This window comes from Bubalus kerabau, chromosome 15 (genome assembly GCF_029407905.1).
Source record: "Bubalus kerabau isolate K-KA32 ecotype Philippines breed swamp buffalo chromosome 15, PCC_UOA_SB_1v2, whole genome shotgun sequence".
Classification (NCBI taxonomy): Eukaryota; Metazoa; Chordata; class Mammalia; order Artiodactyla; family Bovidae; genus Bubalus; species Bubalus kerabau.
The window spans coordinates 66,734,276-66,747,518 of record NC_073638.1 but is presented as its reverse complement, the minus strand read 5'-3'; positions in this window follow the sequence as shown (position 1 = coordinate 66,747,518).

Genomic DNA, 13,243 nt, shown 5'->3' with positions numbered 1-13,243 from the left:
TCTGGGAGATGGTGAAGGACAGGGAAGCCTGGCTTGCAGCAGCAGTCCGTGGGGTTGCAAAGAGTCGGACACGACTGAGCGACTGAACAACAGCCACACTTCTCACTTCTAGAGGAGAGCTACAGGAATAGCATCCCCCTTCTGCCTCCAGATATTAGTACATCTGGATGAGACATTTGGAAGTGCTGCATAGCCACGTGCTACCAGTCTGAGAACTAGGCCAGTACTAAAGATGGCAGAGTCAAGATGGAGAGGATCTCGGTCCCTGATGGTGGGGTGAGTCACTAAATAGCCCATCACAGAAACCTCCAGATACTTCTAGTTGACTTCCTGGTGTCCGTTCTGGTCTTCTTCCTTAGTCACATAAAAATCTATATTGATGGATGTAGCAGTGTACCTGATACAAAACACATTTTCCAGACTCCCATGTCAATGCAAGTAGCTGATATGTTAAGTGGCCCTTTGCCCTGCCCCTTTTTATCTTCCTGTTTTCTGGGATGTGAACATGATGGCTAGAGTATAGTAGCCATTATGTGATCGTGAAGCTAACTTGAGGATGGAAGCCATGTGCTAAAGATGGCAGCAAAAAAGTGTGGGTCCCTGCTGACTGTGGAGCTGTGATGCCAGCTTTTGACTGTTTATATCCAGGCTTCTTGTATGTGTACATAAAACTTCCATTTTATAGAAGCCGCTGTTTTTGGTGTTTTCTGTTATATGCAGCTGAGTCTTATCTCAGCTGCTTAGACTGTGTCTTTCTAAATTTCCTGCTGGGTGAGAATTAATTTCCTTAAAGCCTAAACTGTTTGGAGTGGGGGTTGCAATCAATAGCTTCGTAATTGTTTCCTCTTCAAAACCCATACTGTTAATATCTCTACTGTATAGTCATATAGTCACCTATAACACAGGGCTGTATTCATCAATTCTCCATTATTCTTGAGGTGAGAGGTCTTAATGTTAGGATATCCTCCACTTTTTACATATCTTTCCTGTCTCCGAGTTCCATCATTGGGCAGAAAATAACTTCCAGAAAGCCCAAACAAAAAGCAGATGTTCCAGTTAGCTGCTACAGGGTGGTACAGCATTGGTGGGAATTCACGCGGTTTCGTTGGCACTGACCTCAGACTGTCAGAGTGATACCTCCCACCTGAGCGGGGTCTGGCTTTCAATAGCCTCCTGTCTATTCCTTCACCTTCTCCTCAGCTTGCTCCTCCTCGGTTCCTCCACCCGGACCATGTGGTCTGCCTCCCACACAAATCCTCAGGGAAAGGAGCTTTTAATAACTGGCGAGGCAACTATTGACTCAGGTTTTGTTTGTCTGCCATTAAGTTCGCATTTAATAAATGCAGGATTCTTGGTTTAATAGGCTGGTCATTGTGTATTATCAAAATGGTAAATTAATTATTCAAAGCTGTGCTTGAGATAGACCAGAGATAGAACCGCGGTGGCCTCCCTCCTTCCTAATTCACAGTGAGCATTGCGTTTCTGGCCAGTCAGTATTTATTTAAAGTATAATAGCTATCTTGTTAAACTCAAGTCTGTTAAATCTAAATGAAAGTCAGGGATTTGTACTGGAGGGTGGGGAGCGGTTCAGTCAGTCTGTGTTGAGAGCATCCCAAACCACCCGCTTCGTTATTTGCATCTCGCTGTGAGGTTGCCAAAGCCAGCTCGTAAAGCACGGCTGGAATAATAATCCTTCCTTATCCAGGGACAGAACCACCCACCACCCTTAGCCCAAGAAGTTTTCCCTGGGATGTAAAGCTGTAATGTAATGATAATGACGGCTACCATTTAGCAGGGCCTATCATATGCCAAGTGCTTTCGATCCATCATCTCCAGTTCGCACAGCAATCCCGATTTATGCATGAGGATATTGATGCCTGGAGGGGTTAAATAATCTGCCCGAGGTCACACGGTTGTTAACTGGAAGAGCTAATTAGCAGAGTTAACTTTTGTTAATTAGCTCCAGAGTTTGGGGATTCAGACTCAGATATTTTGGGTTCTAATGTCCATCCTCTCTTGCTACAGAGACTCTGAGGGGCTTGAACATGTGTTTTTGTGTCAGCAGAGGGTTTAGTCCCTTGCCTCTTGGCTCAGACCCTGATTGCTGGAGCAGTCAGTTTTGCATCCCACCTACTCTCTTTCACGAGTTAAGTCCCCCAGACTTACACACCTTTGCATGGTCATGCACAATGGCCTTCCCCGCGCTTGCAGTGCCTCCCTGCGGCTGCTGTGAGCGGAGGCCGTCTTGACCTGCCTTCGGTTCCATCCCTCCTGTTTCCATCCTTATGTGCAGGACTGCAGGGTTTGTCATCACATCCTGAGGAGAAGGAACAGAATTCTCTAGGAGAAAAGAACTTTGTTTTTAAAGTGCATCTGAGCCACTTTTCTAGATTCTCTATTAGAGTTTGCCCCTGCCCTACATCGTGAACCTATCCGAGCTCCTTCAGTGGGGGGCTTTGGCTTATAGCTGACACCCAGCAGCCCTAGTGGAGGGAACGTAAGACATGAACAGCCAACTTCTTGGGGACTTCAGTGCAGCTCACAGCTTAGGATCTGAGATGCCTGGTAGGACCCATGGCATGATGTTGCTGAGCAACCAGGCCACATAGTTCAAGCCAAGGACCTAATACAAGGACACTCTATTCAGCTTCAGTTGAAGGGAGCCATGCCATTTTATTCATGCATTCATTCTGCATGTATGTGTTGTGTGTCTCCCTTGCATCAGGCACTGATTAAAGCATGGGGTCTTTGACTTCACATAAGATAGTCCTGGAATTCCAAGCGTAGGACACAGGAAGGAGCACTGACTGGACAGAGAATTGGTAGATCTGGGTTTGAGTTAGGATGACCAACTCTCCTGGTTTGCCTAAACTTTCCAAGTTTTAGCACTGAAAGTCCTGCATCCTAGAGACCCCTCAGCGTCTGCAGATGGTTGTTTGCCCTAGTTAGAGTGCCAGTTCTGCCATCTCCTAGTCAGTCAGTTAGGGTATATTTTTGATGGCCCATTACATGACCGACAGCATTCCACTGCTATGAGAACAACTGTGAGCAAAGTCAAGTTTGTGCTCAAGGTACCCCCTTGCAGTGCCAGTAAATAATACAAGCAAGAGCAGATAAGATAATATAAGGCATGTCTATGGGCTTCCCTAATGGCTCAGCAGTAAAGATTCTGCCTGCAATGCAGGAGCCACAGGGGATACAGGTGCAATTCCTGGGCTGAAAAGATCCCCTGGAGGAGGGCATGGCCACCCACTCCAGTATTCATGCCTGGAGAATCCCCATGAGGAGCCTGGCAGGCTACAGTCCATAGTATCCCACAGAGTTGGATACAACTGACGTGACTTTGCACACACACACACATGCAAGGCATGTCTAAAGAGATAAGCCAGGTACTGTTACCTAGGTTGACTATATGGTGGGGGAGGGGGCTATTCTAGGTGGAAAGGTCAGAGATGGCCTCAGTGACTGTGAACAGACACAGGCCACCATGCACAGCTCTGGAGGGGAAGATTTCCAAATAGAAGGATCGTGAGGGGCAAAGGCCCTAAGATGGGAACAGATACTGCCAGATGTGAGATCAGAAGGAATGTCAGAGTGGATGGGTATAGGGGAGGTGGGCGAGGGAAGGAGGAGGGTGGGAGCAGGCCTGTGCCAGGTGACAAAGGTCCGTGGGCTATGCATTAGGTCTGTGCCCTGGGGGAGTCACTTTCAGAGGAGGAGTCAAAATGTCAGCGAAGTCGGTGGGGCTGGAAAGCAGAGTCCAGAGGCTGAGTTTAGGCATCCTGGCTCCCCCGCAAACCGGCTGCCTGTGTGGTGCTTTCCATCTTGGTAAGAACGTCACCATTCACAGGGTCGTCTGGGCTCAGAACTTCCGTGTCATCTGGTTCCTGCTTTCCCATCCACCTCTGTCATTCAGTCTGAATGACATAAATCACTGCATTCCATGACCTTGCTTAAGATGATAGTACTCAGCATATTTGCTCAAGTTGCAAGCTTTCCCAGAAGCAGACTCTGAGGTGAAGATTTGTATACAGGAAGTTTTCTGAAGAGTTTTTATTGTGTGTTTTGATGTGCTGAATTAAATTAATCTTCTAGTATTGAACTAACCTTGCATTCCTGAGGTAAAACCCGCTTGCTCATGATGTGTTAAATTATATTTGTATTTTTATCATTATATATTATATTTATAATTATGCTGCTGCCGCTAAGTCACTTCAGTCATATCCAACTCTGTGTGACCCCATAGACGGCAGTCCACCAGGCTCCTCCATCCCTGGGATTCTCCAGGCAAGAATACTGGAGTGGGTTGCCATTTCCTTCTCCAATTTATAATTTTATATATATATATATATTATATATATATAAAATAGTCTCCTAAAATGAGGAGAGATTGACTTAAGAATGGAAGTGATAAAACAAGGGACTACTATTTTTCATTATAAAACTTTTAGCACTATCTGATTTTTAATTATTTTCCCCTAGTCTATGAAACAGAGAAGGCAATGGCAACCCACTCCAGTACTCTTGCCTGAAAAATCCCATGGACGGAGGAGCCTGGTGAGCTGCTGTCTATGGGGTCGCACAGAGTCGGACACGACTGAAGCGACTTAGCAGCAGCAGCAGCAGTGTATGAAAGGGTTTCCCTGGTAGCTCAGCTGATAAAGAATCCACTTGCAATGCCGGAGACCCTCGTTCAATTACTGGGTTAGGAAGATTCTTCTGGAGAAGGGAAATCTTCTCTACCCACTCCAGTGTTCATGGGCTTCTCTGGTGGGTCAGACAGTAAAATATCTGCCTCCAATGTGGGAGACTTAGGTACGATCCCTGGGTTGGGAAATTCCCCTGGAGGGGGGCATGGCAACCCAATCCAATACTCTTGCCTGGAGAATCCCTGTGGACGGAAGAGCCTGGCGGAGCACAGTCCATGGGGTCACAAAGAGTTGGACATGACCCAGTGACTAAGCACAGGACAGAAGCACATTATGTGAAAATCATTTTTTTAAATACTAAAAAAACCCAAAGTAAAATTCAAACCTGTAACTTTCCATGACTTGATGCTGGTGTGGGGTTTCTGTTTGTTATTTTTTGTTTTTGTTTTGGAGTGAGCGGCCTTTGAGAAAAGGCCTTAGGTCACTGCAATTGGGCTGGGTAAGTAGTAGGTAGGTCTAGACTTGAGCCAAGGTAATCATCACCACATAGAAAGCCAGTTTCTATGTCAGGAACTGTGTTGGCACATGTCATTACCTGATTAAATCCTGACAAGAGCCTTTCTCAGTTAACTATTGTTAACACAACAAACCACCCCAAAACTTAGTGGTTTAAAACAATACTGTTTATTTTGCAATAAATAGTAATGCCACAGGCTCCCTTGCCAGAAGCCAGAGAAAGAGATGGAAGGATTAAAGAACACAAAACTTTTCTGCCTGCTTGGCCCTTTCTATCCTATAACTGAATCCTAAAAGGATGGTATAAGAGAGGACAGTTTGCACCAACTAGGTACATAGATTCATCTATCGGTGGTACAAGATACAAAGGGTCATCTCTACAAACGTGATTGGCATTCTACATTTTGAGCTGGGCACTTATTCTTTGGATTTGCTTGGGGTCATCTGTGTGACTGCCATCATCTGCCTGTGTGGCTCAGCCAGGATAGTGAAGTGAGAATGGCTCAGTCATGTCCGACTCTTTGTGACCCCATAGACTATGCAGTCCATGGAATTCTCTGGGCCAGAATACTGGAGTGGGTAGCCTTTCCCTTCTCCAGGGGATCTTCCCAACCCAGGGATCGAACCCAAGGCTCCCTCATTGCAGGCTCATTCTTCGCCAGCTGAGCCACAAGGGAAGCCCTCAACCAGGATAGAATGGTCCAAGATGTTGATTGCCTTGTGCTGACAACATGTATGAGTGATTAGCTGGGGCTGCTGGCTGGGGTGTCTCCAGTCTCCTCCATGTGACCTTCCAGCAAGATATCTTAGGTTTCTTCGATGGTTGTAGCAGAACTACAAAAGGGCGAGCCTCAATGTGCAAATACTGAGGTTCCATCAGTGACCCATTTGATGATGTCCAGTTGGTCAAAGCAAATTATATGGCAAAGTGGTTCAGATGGTAAAGAATCCACCTGCAATGTGGGAGACCTGGGTTCGATCCCTGGATTGGGAAGTTCCTCTGGAGGGGGGCATGGCAACCCACTCCAGTATTCTTGCCTGGAGAATCCCCATGGACAGAGGAGCCTGGTGGTCTCAAAGAGTTGGACACGACTGAGTGACCAGGCACAGTGTCAGTATGGAAGGAAGATATGCAGGGGCATGGATTCTGGGAGAAGAGATTCACTGGGGACATTCAATGTAACATCTGCCTCAGAGTGCTTTGAAGCTTACATTTATTATTATCCTTATTTTATAGATGAAGAAACCAAGCTAAATAACTTCCCCAAGGTCCTCTCTCATGTCTGGCAAGAAACTCTGGCTCCAAAGCCCACACCTTAACCATTGTAGTGTCTCCAGTTCCCTACCCTGACATTGACTTCTTTTGCATAGTCCAGTGTCTGATTATCTGATTGTCATGATGGTAAGTCATCTAGTCTTAGGTCTGCTGCTGGTCTCTTGTGTGTTTGCCCTTGATGGTCCTCCCAGAATACACACACACACCCCGACACATATAAACATATGTGTGCACTCAAAAGCACCGTGTAAGTGTCATGTTCTCCCTTTGTATATTCCCTTCAAGGTACTACGCTGTACTTCCCACTTTCACTTCCTTTGTTCGTGAGACCTGGGGAGAATGAATACCCATCACATTTGCAGTGACAACCCTTTGCATCTCACACCTTTGAACAGATGAGATGAGTCCATGTGCCTACTTGATACAAATTGTTCTCTTTTTAATCAACCTTTTGGCAATCAATTACAGGAAGAATATGGCCAAGTGAGCAGAAAAGTCCTGCATTCTTTAATCCATCCATCTCCTTCTCTGGCTTCTGGAAAGGGAGCCTGCTATAATACTTCTTTCCCACCACTCAGCAGACTGGTGGAAACACGGGAAGTCACGTTCTCTTGTCATTGCCACCAGAAATCCTGTAGCATCTGACAGACTGAGACAGATGGCCTCTTACTCAGGGAGGCCTGTTTTGTTGACACGGTCCAGCCTGAAGGCCCCAAGCACCATTTCAGTGTTGTTATTGGCAACATGATCGAGAGGAAGCGCAATGGCTTGTCAACTTGACCTTCACAGGAGTATTAAAGTGAAGCAGGAGATAAAATGTATTTTGTTTTCCACAAGGTTTCCTTTCTGTCCTACATGATCAACATGTCATAAAAATATGGCTTCTTCTTATCCCTCCTTTTAGGGTACTTTGAAACTGTTAGGAGAGATGCAGGCAAAGAGCTGAGTGTTGATTGTTGCTGATGAGTGTGATGCTGCTCTTTCTGACATCATTATCTGTGGTAGACAGAAGAATGCCCTCTCTGCCCCACTGCGCACAAAAATGTTCGTGTCCTAATTCCTGGAACTTGTAAATATGTTACATTTCATGGTAAAGGGAAGTTAAAGTTGCAGATAGAAGATTGCTAATCAGCTGATTTCAAAACAGGGAGAGTATCCCAGATTATCCAGGTGGGTCCAATGTACTCAAAGGGGCCATTAAGTGTGGAGCTGCTGCTGCTGCTAAGTCGCTTCAGTCGTGTCCGACTCTGTGCAACCCCATAGACGGCAGCCCACCAGGCTCCCCCATCCCTGGGATTCTCCAGGCAAAAACACTGGAGTGGGTTGCCATTTCCTTCTCCAATGCATGAAAGTGAAAAGTGAAAGTGAAGTCGCTCGGTCGTGTCCGACCCTCAGCGACCCTATGGACCGCAGCCTTCCAGGCTCCTCCATCCATGAGATTTTCCAGGCAATACTACTGGAGTGGGTTGCCATTACCTTCTCTGTTAAGTGTGGAGGAAGGAGGTCAAAGAGTCATCCATTGAGAAAGACTCAACTGGTCATTGCTGGCTTTGAATGTGAAAGGGGATCACAAGCCTAGGAGCATGGGCAGCCTCTAGAAGTTGGAAAACACAAGGAAAAGAATTTTCTGGAAGGAATGCAGCCCTATTGACACCTTGCTTTTAGCCAGGGAGACCCATTTTGATCTCTAGAAGTGTCAGATGATCATATGTATCATTTTAAGCTACCAAGTTTTTGTTAATTCATACAGCAGCAACAGGAAACAAATACACAACATTTCATTAGCTCTTTGTATAATGGTCAGTGTTTAAAGGGCATCCTGGTTGCATTTGAGGAAGACTTCAGCATATGTGATAGGTGGGGATATTATCCCATTTTTCATGTTTCCATAGAAAACCCGTGAGAGCCACACTACCCTTATACCAAAGAGATTTATCTGGTTGGTGAGGCTGAATCGCAATTACCGAGCACCCTCTGCTCAAGTTTGTTTTAAGTTTATTTGCTCAAGATTTGTTCGCTGACAATTTGGGCAGGACTCAACTGAGACTGCTCATCTCCATTCTGTGTGGTATTAGTTGGATTTTTTCCTGTGTTTGTGGTTGCTTAGCATGTTGATTGGAGAAGGTAATGGCAACCCACTCCAGTACTCTTGCCTGGAAAATCGCATGGATGGAGGAGCCTTGGTAGGCTGCAGTCCATGGGGTTGCTTGGAGTCAGACACAACTGAGCGACTTCACTTTCGCTTTTCACTTTCATGCACTGGAAAAGGAAATGGCAACCCACTCCAATTTTCTTGCCTGGAGAATCCCAGGGACGGGGGAGCCTGGTGGGCTGCTGTCTATGAGGTTGCACAGAGTCGGACACGACTGAAGCGACTTAGCAGCGGCAGCAGCACGTTGATTGGGTGCCAGCTGATGCTGACTGATGTCATTCACAGATCCAGCAGTTGGTTGAGGTTTAAGCTGGGCCACAATATTCATCCACATGGCCTTTCCACCGGAGTAAGCTAGCTTGGGCTTCCTCCCTTGGCAGCTGGGTTCCAAGAGGGAAAAACGCAGATATCTCTAGAGGTCTTGGCTCAAAAATTGCACAGGGTCATTCTCCTTCCCATTGGCCCAAAGAAGTCACAAGAGCTGTTCAGATTTACAAGAGAGCAGAGAAGTAGACTGCACCTGTGGATGGGGGCCAATAGTGCAAAGTAGCACCTGTGCAGGGATGGGAAGCATTTGTAGCTGTTGTTTTCAACCTTCTATGCTCTCTGTGGGGCTTCCACGTGGCTCAGTGGTAAAGAATCCACCTGCCAATGCAGGAGCTGAGGGTTCGGTTCTGGGTTGGAAAGATCCCTTGGAGAAGGAAATGGCAGCCCACTCCAGTATTCTTGCCCATGGGAAATCCCATGGACAGAGGAGCCTGGTGGGTTACAGTCCATGCGGTTGCCAAAGAGCTGGACACAACTTAGTGACGAAAACAGCAATACCCTCTGTGGTTCCTTTTTTGGTTTCGGACGCCTCAAGATGGAATGCATTCTTCCTTCTGCTCTTGCCTCTTTCATGCAGTGAGCTCACCAGGGCGAGCTCTGCAAGCACTGGCTTGGAGTTGTTCATCTGCCATGACCAGGCTAAGTGCAATTTGGAGAAGAAAGAGCAGAAAGCTCACTCAGGCTCAGGGCCAATCCCCGTACAGCAGTTTGGGTGGCCAGCAGTTCAACTATTTTAGGACCTCTGTCTGACTCCTCTATTTCTTTATTGCTTTAGAACCTGGGGTGGAGAGAATGCATGATTAATTATTACCTTGCTGCTGCTGCTGCTAAGTCACTTCAGTTGTGTCCAACTCTGTGCGACCCCATAGATGGCAGCCCACCAGACTTCCCCGTCCCTGGGATTCTCCAGGCAAGAACACTGGGGTGGGTTGTCATTTCTCCAATGCATGAAAGTGAAAAGTGAAAGGAAAGTCGCTCAGTCGTGTCCGACTCTTAGTGACCCCATGGACTACAGCCTACCAGGCTCCTCCGTCCATGGGATTTTCCAGGCAAGAGTACTGGAGTGGGTTGCCATTACCTTCTCCGAATTAATACCTTAAAAGAACTTAGTAATAACCACCTGAAGGAGATAGAGATAACCAGTGACAAGTAGGGGGAAGTTCAGTACAGGCAAATCCAGGGCATTGTTCTACAAGAGATGGTATAAACTAAGTTTAAGTGATAGCTATATGATGGAAAAGGGTTTCGCCATCCGTGTGGACTAACTTTTAAAAAGTCCAACAATTAGGATGCTTAAAAAACACCGACAAAATTCTGGAAAGCATGTACTGGTTTTGTGTTTGCATTTAAGTCATTTGTTTTCTGCATGATAGTTGCTATATGGACAGGTCTCCTGAGACAGCAATGGAGTATAATATAAACTGGCAGATAGACATTTCCCATCTTGCTAGTTCATCTTCTTAATAGACAACCCACAGGAATATATATTGAACATACTCATACACTGGTGGCTGATGGTAAAGAATCTGCCTGTAATGCGAGAGACCCGGGTTCGCTCCCTAGGTCGGGAAGACACCCTGGAGAAGGGCATGGCAACCCACTCCAGTATTCTTGCCTGGAGAATTCCATGGACAGAGGAGCTTGGTAAGCTGCAGTTCATGGGGTCACAAAGAGTTGTACATGACTGAGCGACTAACACTTTCACTTTTCGTACTCCTACACAGACACATCTTCACTCTTGTTGTTGATGCAATTGATAATGGGACTCTCTGGCCATGAGACTTTTTCAGTTAGCACTTGATCCAGAAGTCATTCTCTTCTTACAAAAATGACAATGAAAAATCAGAGAGTTACGTAGATGGTCTTGTTCTACATCAGCGGCAGCAGGATGGAGAGAAGGCGCGGGTGTGTGGCTGCAGGCAGGGTTCCCGTTAGAGCAGCTGTAAACGCGGCACTAGTGGTAAAGAACCCACCTGCCAACGCAGGAGACGTAAGAGACGCAGGGTTCAATCCCTGGGTCGGGAAGATCCTCCGAGGAGGGCATGGCAACCCACTCCAGTATTCTTGCCTGGAAAATTCCATGGACCGAGAAGCCTGGTGGGCTACAGTCCACGGGATCGCAGAGTCGGACATGACTGAAGCGACTTAGCACGCAAGGAAGCAGTGCCTCGTGTTGAAATGAGCATGGGTTTTGATTAAAGATGAGCCTGGGTGTTCTTACTCTTGGATTTACATATCACTCACTCTGAAACTTTGGAGAGGTAATTTCACCTTCTTGCATCTCCATTTCTTCTATAAAAAGGGGCTTATGATACTCAAATTCACATGACTATTGTAAGGATTAAATAAAATGCATTTATAGTGTCTGTCCTTGTGCTTAGGGCATTGTAGGTGTGCCACAGTGACGGCCACTTGAGAACCAAATTTGCGAGATTGGTGGAAGGAGTCATGAGTCAAGTCCTGGCATGAATCTGTGCAGTAGCTAGTGGGAACAGGGATCGCTGAGGTGGTAGAGATGTGCTTGAAGAAACCTTAAAGGATTCCAGGTTTTATGAAATGCATTTTCATCGATAGCAACTACATAGCAAGAGACAATATTAGAACTAACATATCACTTTCAGAGGATTCTCAACTAATGGATCTGACCTGAAAAGCATGGACAAGAGTGACTGGGCTAAGCAGATAAGAGGCTGATGTAGAGTAAGACAACAGCAGACTGAACAGAGCCGAGCACTCTCAGATAGTCAGCTCTCTAGGCTGGTTTTGAGCTGTGCTTTGTCCATGGCAGAGGCACAGTTTTGGTTCCCACTGGCTATGCCCCCAATCTTTCTTCTCATTGACTTGGCAAGGCTGGTTCCTGTTCTGTAAACCTCAGCTCTAACAGCTCTTGGACTGTTCCAGTGTAACAGGTAAAAGGAAACTGGCAAACACTCTCCCAGTTGAGCCCCTCAGCTAATCTCTCAACAGCTGGGAAAAACCACTTCCTGGCTTAGCTGGTTCCCCCATAAACTGGATTCCTGGGGCCTTTCCCAGCTCTTCTTTCAGCAACCTGCTATAGACGCAAAAGGAGGGAGAGATTCAAATGATCTTTCTAGAAATCAACCTTCATATTTCTGACTGCTTTGGTATATCATAGTGATGGCTCCTTGGGTCTAGTGACTTGTATGCTAAAAGTAATTGCAGTCTTTGGGACCGTCCCTGAATTTCTCTCTCCCAACAGGAAGGGAAGACCACCTCTCCTTCCAAGGCATGGAGCTTCTCTCCTCCTGTTCCTCTGTTGCAGCAGTGGTGAGATCAGACTTTACAAGATCAGACTACACACTAGAGCTCAGGTGTGCTGAACCAGAAGGGAACTTCCCTGATTTTAGTAACTGATCTCTTTCCGCTCTGAAGCCCCTGTAAGAGTCGGGAGAAAAACACAAAAACAGATGTGCCAGCGAAAGAGATCTCAGTCCCTTCCGGTTCAAAATCATCCCTGGTGGGTAAATATTCTGATATTCTATTTCCTTTCAGGTCTGTTTTTCTCTTTTCGAGAAGTTGTTCTTTGCTCTTTCCCAAGAGGACTTGTGAGATGGGAGGCAGAGAAGCCACATCCATCCTCAGGGGAGAGGGGAGGAGCCCTTTGTCTGTGTGTGGTCCCCTGAGCCTCTGGTCTCACAGCCTTACAGCTCCAAAGCCAAGCCTGGTGTATCTGGGGGATGTTCTCTCAGCCCTCAGGATGCAAGCTCAGCCATCTCCCCTCTGCTGTCCCCAACCCTCCTGGGATGTCACTGGTTCTGCTGGTGCTCTGACTGGGTCGCATCCACCATCAGGCCCCCAGACATGGTCAGATCCCTCTGTGGCCACGGTTACAGGAGCTCCTCACTTGTGTCTTGGTGAGCTTTTGTGGGCAGGCTTCTCAGTTCTTAATTCTCAGCTCCCTTCACCATTCCTCTCACTGGCCCTGGAGAATGTTCCAGGTTTTCGTGTGCTGTGGTGGAAGAGGAAAGAGTTGAGAGTTTCAACCTGAACATGATAGATATTGCCCCAAATAATCTACTTCCCCTCTCTCAGTGGGTGAGGACTCCAGGGAGTGGAATATTGTATTCATGAGAACAGGGGTGGGGCTCCCTCTCTCTGGCACACTGCCCACCCTCCCTGTGAAGGATGCTGGCCTCTGTGATATTTCTCAGTAGCTGACGGTAGCAAAGAGGTCCTGTGGCAAACACCAGCCTCCCTCCTGCCTTTGAGGGCATATGAGGGCTTGAAGCTGCCAACAGCTGTGAGGTACTGAGGGTTATGCCACTGTGTTGCCTGAAATGGAATCTCATTCACAGTTCAGTT